The sequence below is a fragment of the Pteropus medius genome, unplaced genomic scaffold, assembly GCF_902729225.1.
Source record: "Pteropus medius unplaced genomic scaffold, Ma_sr-lr_union100, whole genome shotgun sequence".
NCBI classification, from domain to species: domain Eukaryota; kingdom Metazoa; phylum Chordata; class Mammalia; order Chiroptera; family Pteropodidae; genus Pteropus; species Pteropus medius.
In genome coordinates, this window is record NW_024354502.1 from 18872877 (window position 1) to 18885154 (window position 12278).

The window sequence follows — 12278 nt, forward strand, 5'->3', positions numbered from 1 at the left end:
TACACTCCAGAAATAGGATATTAATTGGCACTGTCTAAATCCCCAAAACTGAGCTTAATAGGTAACATGTCTTGGGGACTGAAATTGGATACTTACCCTGAAAACAGTCTTGGAGCATAGTCAGTTTAAGGGTGGCAAGGCTTTGGGGGCAGATCCCAGGCTTTGAAAAGCAGGGCTCGGGATCACCATTTTCCTCTCAAATTTATCTCAGGGCTTTTCGTGTTGAAGCTGTCCCGCCCAGCCTTGCCTTGCCCAGTGACTACGCCGGCCCCGCCCGCACTTTGGAGTCTCTCCGACAGGTGGCGCTCTTGTCGACTCTGCCGCTTGAGTCAGCTCCAGTATTCCTGGAAGTCATTCCTTCACTCACCTAACATGTATGGGGCACCCACTATGAATCGGGATCTTGCGCTCAACACTGGGAATAAAAATAAGAAAAAGGCATGGTCTCTGTCCTCAAAGAACTGAGTCTAGTGAGAGAGCTTTCTAAAGATATGAGTGCAGAACAGGGTGGCGAATGCCTGGGAGGAGTGAGTACAGGTTGCCTGATGTGGGGAGAGGGACGTGGGAGAGGCATTGCCACAGAAGACTTCCTGGAGGAGGTGATATCTGGCTGTTTTAAAGAGTATGGCACGGTGAGTAATGAAAGAAGGGCATCCAGTCAGCGCGGCGACGTGAGGACTGGCACAGAGGTAAGGACTAGGCCTGTGTCCGGGGCACTGCAGGGTTGGGGTTGCCAGAGCTGAGGGTGCCAGGCATGGAGAGTCCAGCAATGAGGCTGGAGAGGCCAGTAGGGATTAGAGCATGGTGAGTTCTGTGTTCCTTGTGAAGGTGGTTGGGTTTTGTTCTGTATTCGGTGATAAGCTTCAGATGGTTTGTAACCAGGACTGGCCTGGTTGGGTTGTTTAGACAGATCCTCCTGGCCGCATGCACTGGCTGGACTTGAGGGAGTCAGGCTATTTCCAGAAGGTCATTCAGAAGGCTTTTGCTGTCATGCAGGCCAGCAGCTCTCAGTGACAGCGCTGTGTCCTAGTCAGCCTGGGAACTGTCTCTGGTTCCTGCTAGGGACCACCAGGACACTGCTCAGGATGAAACTGCCTGTTTTATCTGTGTGGCGTGCTCATAGCCTGGGGAGTGTCCCAAGCACACCTGCTGTGATTATGCGAGTGTATTCTTCTCAGAAGAAAAAAGATGGAGCCCACTGGTATAGGTGAGAAACGACCAGGATCTGAATTTGCACATCGATAGCTGAGTTTTTGGTGAGAAAAATCTAGAAGTAATCAGAGGATTTAGTAATCGATTTGTCCTAGGTGGTGTGAGAGAGTGAGAAGACCACAATGATTTACCCTCCACCCCCCACCAGGATTTCTAGCTCCAATCGGGCGGCAGAAGGAACAGTTTTCAGGACACACAGAAGAAAGATCATGCGAGGGCACAGCGAGGAGGCCGTCTGCCAGCCAAGGAGAGAGGCCTCAGGAGAAACCGAACCTGCCGGTATCTCGATCTCAGACTTCTCTCCTTCAGGACTGCAGGAGAATAAATTTCTGTTGTTTAAGTCACCCAGCCTGTGGCATTTTGTTATGGCAACCTGAGTAGACTAAGATGGGTCCATAACTCAGAACCGGAGTCACAGCCTCTTGAGACTGAAACTGAGACTGTCACGTGTTTCAGCCCATCTTGAAGAAATGACGGAAGATGAATGTATTAGAGTGGTGGCTCTCAAGCTTTGGCGAGCATCACCCGGAGGGCTTCTCAAACCCCCATTTGCAGAGCTTCTGAGTCAATAGGTCTGGGGAGAAGCTGGAGAAACGGTGTTTTTCACAAGCTCTGAGGCTGCTGGTCCAGGCACCACATATTAGAAATTGAAAATAGAAATTTAAAAAAATATTTTTATTAATTCATTTTTAAATAACAGAAACTAGCCCCGTTATATCTTAGAATAAATAACATCTTTTAATGAAAAGTAGCTATACTTTCTAAAACAAAAAATTAACATGGAGATCGGTATTATTTGCATTTTTGCAAATCTTTTTGCAGTTAGATTCTCATATTTGTTTCTATATTCAATCTGTTGCCATATCACACACCATGTAGCCTCTGGAAAAACTCCACTGAGCATGCGTTAGAGAATGAAAGTTAAAACAACAAATAACGTTTTATTATTATGAAAATAGTTTTAATGTCACATTTCCCCTGTAAGTATCTCAGGCCCCTTCAAGACTCGCTGAACCACACTTTGAGAACAGGTAATTTATGGGAATGGGTGGAAGGAGAAAAGAGCCCCCAAAGAAGAGGCCAGAGAAATAGGAAGAAACCCAGGAGGGGGCCTGCAACAGGAGCAGAGCCCTGGTCTGTGCTGGAATCAGGATGCACCCAGCGGGGTCAGACTCAGTTCCTCTCGTACCACACGCACGTGGATGAGCATACACATGCTGTGCCGTGGGTAAGTTAAAACCACGGCAGAGAGCAAACATCTGTCATATTAGATTAGAAGTCTCACCCTGTTCGAGTATGCGTTGGTCTTTCAGATTATTGGACCATTGGTTCTGCTCCTCAGCCTAGGACTTTGGCGCTATATCCTCCTATGAATCTTTGGTGACCCCCTGGGCATTGGAGTTGGTTGATTTTCTTGGAACTCTGGTGCTGTTTTCTCCTTCCTATCTCCTTGCCTTTAGTCTTTGTCTACAGCACACGGCTCCTGCTCCCGACCTCTAAACTGAACTAGGCCTTCAGAACTTTTCAGCTGGAAACACAACCCTTATTTCCTCTGGTCTGCTATTTCCTTTACGTTTCTACTCTTTTTTTTTTTTTTTACACCTACAGCACCCAGTCTTCCTAGGTAGTCTCCCATCCAAGTACTAAGCGGGCCCGACCCTGCTTACCTTCCGAGATCAGACGGGATAGGGCGTGTTCAGGGTGGCATGGCTATAGTTCTACTCTATTTGTAAAGCACAAAACTTTATTAGAATGTACCTTTGAAACTCACCTATATTTTAAAACTATTCCTTTCCAGTTCAAGAACAGGTAGACTTTGAATTTCAGGACACATGCTGAGCAATGAATAATTATTACATAAATAAATAAAATATAGATTAACATTCTTCCAGAGGCAGAAACATGAAATGACCCTGTCACATGTCCCCTTACAATTCTGAAGAGATTCTTTCCAAAGTCTTCCCTGCCCACATCCCTCCTGTCTCACCGGCTAGGATTGTCACACCTGCCTGTTCCCTAAAACAAATCACTTGGCAAGAGACATTAGCCCCATGGGGCTAGAAGGCGACTGTGCCTCTCTTGAAGGACATGTTTCCTCGAAGAACAGTGAACAACATTTAGGTTCTATTAACGAGGAAGAAGGACAAGTGGCAGACAGTTGACTAGTGGGTAGACAACTAAGAGTGTCTGCCACAAAAAAATAAAAAATAAAAACTACAATAAAATGATAAAATAATGGTAAAATGGTAATTTTACCATTTCCACATCCTTGCAAAATCCTTGGTTTGTTTATCCAACCCACCATCAGTTATTTCAGTTCCGGGTGCCTTTTGGAAATCAAAGACCTCTAGGAGATAAGCTTAGGATAAGGCACCAGGGGCAGTAAACCTTAAGTTTAAAGGAGGTATCACAAAATTCCATTTACAGATGTTAACCCATGATACTGCCTCTCTTCTTGTACCAGTAGTTTTTCCAGTATACAAAGGCTAATCAGAGGACACAGTTCTATTTTTAGGGAAATAGAGCCATCTTAGTGTGGTAGCAATGGAGTGTTCCTGAGAAGATGCATTTCCATGAGTGCTTTATGCAAAGCCCCAAAACCTCACACAAATTCCTCTGCTTAATCAATGCCTTTGTACTGTTTGCTTCCTGCCTCCTCAGGGATTCTAATCTCAATGGAATGTGCTTTTTTTTCCTACTAGGGTGATTATTTGTGGGGCCCCACTTGCTCAGTATCCTTGTGTAAGTCTGGGAAATGTCACTGACAAGCTGGATTTTCTGGTCAGTCATTTGTCCACAGACATTTTATCTCTTGATAATAGCTCAGACAAAATTGAGGCCCTCTCATAATGCTTATATTCTTTCACAGACTCAGTACAGTCTTCAGGATCCTGAAGGATCCATCCATTGACAGAAACCCAGTTACTAAGCGTTTCCAAGTTACTGTTAATGATCGCTACCATACCTCTGTTTAATGATCATTATTATACTTTAGCTCACTGGTTGGTTGTTTCCACCCTGGTCTTTATTTCTGCTGATGTGGTCTTTGAAAGTTTGAGTCTTGGTTATAAATTTTCTCCATTTACAGAGTTCCATCAATTTATCTATTTGAAAGAGATGTAAAAGAATTGTTCCATTCCTTCTTCTATTCTGCCCGATATAATTAAGTGCATCAGTAATGTGAAGTGTACATGCAGTTTATAAGTTTATAGATTAATAGTCCTTAGTAAGGAGAAAGGAAGGAAGGAAGGGAAGAAGAAAGAAAAGGTAGAAAGATATACCATTGTTTTCATGGCTAGTGTAAATAATAAAATGCTCCCATTCTTTGGGATGTTGAGACTGGCTCAGGAAGCTGGACTACATATTGCTGTACGCTCTCTATTGTCTTGATCAATTGAAGCGAGGCAGATAGCTACCTGGCAATGTTTAATCTTGGAACATGTGTCCTTAATATTATCAAATCATGTTTTGCAAGATCCTTCTGGAATACTAATGAGTCATAGGTTTAAGAAGTCAGATAATCTTATCAACATTGTAGCGTAAGCCCTAGTTTTCTTAATCTTACTTGTTGACTGTGGTTCTGCAGATTCACCTTCGTCTTCATGGCATGTGGGTCAAAGCTGAAAGAACTCACAATGGTCAAAGCTGGAATAATTTGAGCAACAAAATAAATAATGATAGCATAGGATTATAATCTAAAGAATAAAATAAATGTCTATGAGTCCATACTGACATAAATACATAATGAATTGATAAATAAATGGGAGATAAAGGACGAATCTCCCCTACAGAAGATTTCTAAATAATAAATGTAAAAAGAGCAAAGAAAATAAAAAAACCACCATTAGAACACTGCAGTAATAATTGCTGCAGGCAAATTCCATGAATTAGTAAATAAAACTTTAAGGAAAAAAAAAAAAACATTTGCATATCCTAAAGGCATCTTCTCTCAAATATTTATTAATTATTGCGGTACAGATGTCCACAATTTCCTTGATGCTTCTCTCTCTAGGAGACAGTTCTTAATTCCTCCTCTTCAGAGTGTCCTGGAGTTGGCAACTGACTTTTAACAAATGGAGTATAGAAGAGGAGAAACAGTAACTTTACAGTGAAGAAACCTAGAGGTTTTATTATCTTAACCAGGTGATTATGATTACCATACTATGCAAGTAAAATTGATATCCTGATATTTTTTATTCTATCCTGACAGAATGCTATAAAAAGAAAATTCACCTCTGTGGTATTTTTCCCCCAAAATTCAAAACCCGAACCTAACCATGAGAAAACATCAGACAAATACATGTTGAGAAACAAATATGAAAAAATACTAGATCGATACTGCTCACAGCTATCAAGGACACGAAATACAAGGAAAGACCAACAAACCTATATATAGTGTAGAAGAGTAAGGACACGTGATGAAAAGGAATCGCAATGTTGTATCCTATATTAGATCGTGGATCAGAAGGACGTTAGTGGAAAACCCGGTGGAATACAAATAAAGGTTGTGGTTCAGTTAATAATGTTGTTCCAGCATTAAATTCTTCATTTTGAAATGTGCGTGTTGGTTGGAAACGCTCACATGGGTGAAAGCGGTGGGATGGGTGCACGGGAATCCTCTGTGTTACCTCGACAACTCTTTTGTAAAGCTAAAGTTATTTTGAAATAAAGTGGGTTTTTTTTTAAGATTGAAAAAAGTAACTCTTAGTAAAATATCTGCCTAATCATCACCTTCCATAAAGTAACTTTTAAATGTATGTATATAGGAAATGTAAAAAGAGTTTCATGAGAAGTACTTAGAGGGGATAGCACACAAATTAATCTTTTGTGTCCTTTAGTGCTGCTGAATTTTTTTCCATTGCCTTATTTTTGGTTTCCCAAAGATTGCCAAGATGACAGGGACTGTTTCCGCCTTTTCTGTATCTTCCACAATACTTTAAAAATGTTTTGGGCACATAATAGATGTTGAGTAATGCGTATTGCATTCAACTGAAATTCTAGCCTTGCCTTCATGTGAGTTTTAGAGCATTCAGAATAGATGGATGGAATCACGCTGAGAAGAGGATCAATCTCTCTTGAAATCTGTCACCAAAATGAAGTTAAAAATTTGAAATAGGAAAACAAATAACTCAATTAAAAAATGGGCCAAAGAAGATATACAGATGGCAAATGAGCACATAAAAAGTGTATTGCATATTTGAAAGTGGCTAAGAGAATAAATCTTAAATGTTCTCAGCACAAGAAAAAATTCTATAACTAAGTATGGTGATGAATGTTAACTAGACTTGTGATCATTTTGCAGTACATACAAATATCGAATAATTATGCTAAAAACTAATGATAATGTTGAAACTAATATAATGTTGTATGCCAATTATACCTCAATTAAAAATAAATAAAGATATGGTAACAAAGTTTAAAAAAGAGAAGCAAAAATCTTAAAAAAATTAAAAAAAAAGCATATGAAAGAGCATTATATGTCATCAGGGAAATGCAAATTAAAACAAAAAGACCCCACTACGCACCTATTGGAATGGCCAAAATCCAGAACACTGACACCACCAAATGCTGGTGAGGCTGTGGAGCAACAGGCACTCTCATTTATTGTGGTAGGAATGCCAATGGTGCAGCCACTTTGGAAGACGGTTTGGTGGTTTCTTACAAGACTAAACACACTCTTACCTTATAATCCAGCAATTACACTCCTTGTTACTTAAATGAGTTGAAATGAGTTGAAAACTTATGTCCATACAAAGTCTGCACATAGCTGTTTATAGCAGCTTTATTCACAATAGCCAAAACTTGGAAGCAATCGAGATGTCCTTCAGTAGGCTGGTGGAGATAAACGATGGTACAGTCAGACAATAGAAATGAGCTATCAAGCCATGAAAAAAATGGAGGAAAATTAAACACATATTATTAACTGAAAGAAGCCAAGCTGAAAAGCCTGCATACTATAGTATAATTCCAACTATATGACATTCTGGAAAAGGCAGAACTATGGAGACAGTAAAAAGATTTGTGGTTGGCAAGCATAGTGTTTAAGGGATAAGTAGCCGAAGTACATAGAATTTTTTAAGGTGGCGAAACTATTCTGTATGATACTATAATGGTAGCTACACATCATTACACATTTGTAAACCCATCGAATGTACAAGACCAAGAGAGAACCATAATGTAAAGTATATACTTTGGGTTATAATGACATGTAAATGTAGGTTCATCAATTGTAACACATTAACTGTACCACTCTGGTGAGGGATGGTAATGACGAGAAAAGCTGTGTAAGGGCAGGGCGGGAGACATATGGGAAATCTCTGTACCTTCCATTCATTTTTTGCTGTGAACTTAAAACTTCACTAACAAATAAAATTTGCTTTTTAAAAAATTGGGTATGATTGAGTGAAATGGTACAATGTTGACTAAGGTCCCCATGGAGTTCTGGGTTATTGTTTGAACAAAGGCTTCCTAGAGTTGCCATTTTCCCCACTGCAAAAGTCACTTTGGCTATGGCAATATGCAAAAATAAAAATAAAAAATAAAAAAAATCCATGTGGAGTGGCATTTCTCTCAGTGTAAAAGAGTATAGTAACTCGGGTCATAACCAAAACCTTTAAACCTTTTGATCTAGAGGTTCAGTATCTGTTTCTTTTGTCTTCAATATACCTCAGACTGGGAAAAGCTTTCAGGTTATCACTTACATCTTGCTATGCCATCATTCCCCTATGTTAATAGCAAGATTTTCAAGGATTTCATACATTAAAGTCCCTGTGGGCATAAACCACATCTGTCCAGCCAGATGGTTACTGTCATGCTCTCTGCTGACCCTTGACCATCGGTGATTCCCAGATGTACTCACTCCCCATAAATCCTACCATGTCCTCTTACTTTGCTATTTGTTTTGCAGTATAAACAAGCTGAAATTCAAGCATGTTTAGATGGAATGATGCAGCTCTACTTGAGGTCATCGGAGGATCTGAGATATGCATTCTTATAATACTTCAATTAACATTTATTGAGTGTCTTTTATTTATTGGGGACCATGTATCACCCTAAAGGAATTGGTTGTTATATCAGTTAAGATACTTCCAGCAGTAAGGAACAGAAAAGTCAACTCAATGTGTCTTAAGCAATTTTATTTAAGCAAATTTATTTTCTTTCTTAACATGAAATTCAGAGGGAGGCTGCTCCAGAGTTGGTTAATTCAGTGACTCAACCACATGATCGAGGATTCAGTTTTTCTATCATTCTTAGGATTTTGTCTTTGTCTTTATGTCATCATCTCCCCTGAGGGATACACCTGGTTCAGGTGTCTCTGTTGGATGCAACAACGTCTAGACAAGCAGAGGACCATCTCTCGTGGCATCTCCTTGTTAAGAGGAGGAGAACCTTTCCCAGCAATCCCTAGCCCTTTCAAATCTCATGAGCCAGAAGGAGGTCGCATACCCAACCCTAAAATAATCTAGATAACCACGATAAACTTAAGCAAATCAGGAGGAAACTCCATGTAGAATAGAATTGCTACTTGAGTAAATTTGGGTTCTAGAATGAAAAAGGATGGAAGAATGAATGCTGAGTTGATAACAAACAGCATCTGGTTGAGGACACAGATATGTATAACAGGATGTTAAAGAGGACTGCTTCTTTTTCCTCAGAACTTTGGATGAACCCATATAGATAACATATATCTACACATTCTACAGAGAAATGCTAGACATGCCAGTACAACCTTTTGACCCCTTAGCAGATCTAGCCTCATCATTCACCCACTTCTAAACTATATACACTTTGTGTACTCATTTGTGTCTGGTTTCTTTTGCTGAACATAATGCTTTTGAGATTCACCTATTATTGCAAATATCAGTAGTTTGTTTCTTTTCATCATTGAGCAAAATTTCGTAGTTTGTTTATCCGTTTGTCTGAGAAGATTACATCCCATAGCATTTACAGTTTAGGAAGAGTGAATGTCTCAGCTCCTTTCTAGAGAACAAGGTTTGGTTCCAGGCGGCTGGAGCTCTGGAGTGCTCCCACAGCAGAGGGATGACCCCCAAGGCCGGGAATGCTCTGAGAGAAGATGACAGTGTGCCAGTGAGCAACCCCCTGCTGCTTCTCCTGGTGGAGGGGGCCCAGATTCAAGTAGGATCATCCTGGGGTCTCCTAGGGATTCCCTAAGAAGCCAAGAAAGTACAGATTTCTCTCCCCTTATGACTTATCACCAGACTCATTTTGTTCTTCAATTCTTGGACTTTGCATCAGAGGCAAGAATCCAAGTTACACCACGGGCTGCTGCAAAGATATTTTCCCCTTCCTACCAGACGGAGTCCTAGAAAACAGAAGGCAGAGGGAGACAGGGAGGTTCCCCTCCCGTCTGAGCCCCACAGGGTGCATTATTAGCAAACTCTTGGCCTTGAAGTTAGGAGTCAAGTCCAGTGTATCTAATGTAATTCCAATTTTCTGTTGGCATTATAGCAATCCTAGACCTTAGCACATCCAGAACTATGAGCTAAATATTTTATTCCTGAGTATATTTAACTCATGTGGTTATGAGTCATTGTTAATATGTTCAACAGATATGCTGGTTTCCAAGCTGCATATCCAAAAGTAAGTGTTTTAATTATTTTTCTTAGTGATTTGTTCATGTCTGCATACCAGCAGTCAGGCTTGACTGACTAAAGCCATCTTGAAATATTTAACTTAGAATTCGGTATAGAAGTGAAACATGTCAAATATTTCTAAGATCTCTATCCAGAGACATAGATCATTCATCAAAGTTAAGTTCTAAACCAAGCCACAGTAGGAGGTAAAATCGACTATGTGTTTTATAGCTCAGTATCATATATAGAATGAATTAAATTTTATATGTCATGTCGTACACTTTTATACATGTAGAAATAAGTATACTGTGTCTTTTACAAAATTGAGAAAAAGGAAATATTTGTGTAGCGAGCAATAATTTTGAAAATTCTAGAATATTGAAGATAATGAGATTCTTAAAGCTGCTTATCTTCATATTGATGTGTATCTTGAACTGTGATATGCCTTCATATTATTGAAATGTCAAATTAAGCAAGTAACAGAAGTTTGCAAAACAGGCTGTTCTTTCTTACTACTTTTAGCACCAGTCCCCACGACACCATCACAATTTGGGAGGTGGGTGGGGAATAGCATATGCTCATTCTGAAATCAAACAGTATAGAAGTGTATAGAGCAGAAAATGAAAGTTTTCCCCATTATTAACCCTCACCATTAACCTCACTCCTTTAAAGGAACTAAAGTCCATAGTTTGGTACATATGTTTCTAGTCATTAAACAGATACACATGACACTATTTGAATATAAATTAAATAGGATTATTATATATGTATGTGATATTGTGATTTATAATAAGAAAAATATATTTGGTCTTTGTCCTCATTTCTGGCACAAAACTCCTAAAACCCTTGGAATTTCTGAGGTGAAAGAGGGGTAAAGGTGTCTTGATATTCATAACAAACCCCTTTCAACCACACCTGAATTTATGTTAATGAGATGAATTTTGGAAAGCACTTAAAGCTGAGGGCTGGTTGCCAGGGGAATTGAATACATGATAAAGGGGTTGGAATTTTCAGTCCCATCCCTCTGACCTCTGAGAAGAGGAGAGAGGCTAGAGGGTGTAATAAAACCTCCATGAAAACCCAAAAGAAGATGGGTTGGAGAGCTTCTGGGTGGGTGAGCACATGGAGCTGTGGGGAGAGTGACTGCTCAGAGAACAAAAAGCTCTTCACTCTTTCCCTAGACTTTGCCCCATGTACCTCTTCATCTGGCGGTTCATCTGTATCCTTTACAATAAACTGTAAATGTAAGTAAATGTTTCTCCAAGTTCTGTGAGCTGCTCTGGCAAATTAGTTGAACCCAAAGAGGTAGTTGTGGGAACATTCAATCTATAGCAGTAGGTCAGAAGCACTGGTGACAACCTGGACTTGCAATAGACATCTAAAGTTGGGGGCAGTCTTTTGGGACTGAATCTTTAACCTGTAGAATCTCTAGGTAGTGTCAGAATTGAGTTGATTGCTTGGTGGTGTTTAAAAAATACACACATTGAAACAATATTATGCTATCATCTGCTTTTTTCACTAATGATATTTCCTAGACATCTTGACCCTACTTTGCAGTTGAAAATCTCCGCATAACTTCTGATTTCCCTTAAACTCAACTACGAATAGCCTAGTGTTGACTGGAAACCTTAACAATAACATAAACAATTGATTAACACGTATTTGGTATGCTATATATATTACATACTGTATTCTTATAATAAAGTAAGCTAGAGAAAAAATGTTATGAAGAAAATCTAAAGGAAGTGAAAATACATTTATAGAACTGTAGGTATTTATCGAAAAAATATCCACAAATAAGTGGACCTGCGCAGTTCAAACTCATGTTGTTCAAGCGTCAACTGTATTTGCAGACACTTAAATTTCTGTTAAATGATGTTTCAATTAATATAATTAAATGACATTCTAGTGTCATGCTAACCCCTATCCGAATTTATCTTGTCTTATATTTAGTTACCACCGCCTCACGACCCCGGAATGTAAGCTCCGCGAAAGCAGAGGCCTTGCCCCTTGTTCCCCTTTATATCCTTAGCATCTGAGACGGTACCTGACGAATAATATCGTTTGTTGTTAATACTGGGAGCACTGGGATATTTCTAGATCCTTTCCATGATCCGAGGGCAGCTCAAGATGAGGCGGCTACTTCTGGCCCTCTCCCTGCCTAGTCTCCTTGCTTAGCCATTTAGAACTTCTTCCTGCCTAAGATGTGCCCTTTTGGGGATTCTGCTTCTCTTAAACCTTGAAATCTTCAAAGTCTGAAAATTAAGAAATAGTTCGGGTCTCAGGAATTCCAGTCCCACTACAGCTCCTTTCCTCTTTGCAATGTATCTGGCTGGATGGGAAACCAGGGCACGTTTGGTCACTCATGTCTCTTAATCCCTTTGCTCTTGGTAGAAGTCCGATGGCTAATTTGCTATCTGCCTGATATTCTTTGGTGAGGTGTCTGTTAAGGTCTCTGGCCTATTTTTTAAT

The 12278-nt window shown here is 39.8% G+C and overlaps 1 pseudogene; it reads right to left on the reverse strand.

Annotated features, from left to right (window-relative positions):
- Nucleotides 1-2811: 2811 nt before the first annotated feature.
- On the reverse strand, nucleotides 2812-2930 carry LOC120595767 (uncharacterized; annotated as a pseudogene).
- Nucleotides 2931-12278: the final 9348 nt, after the last annotated feature.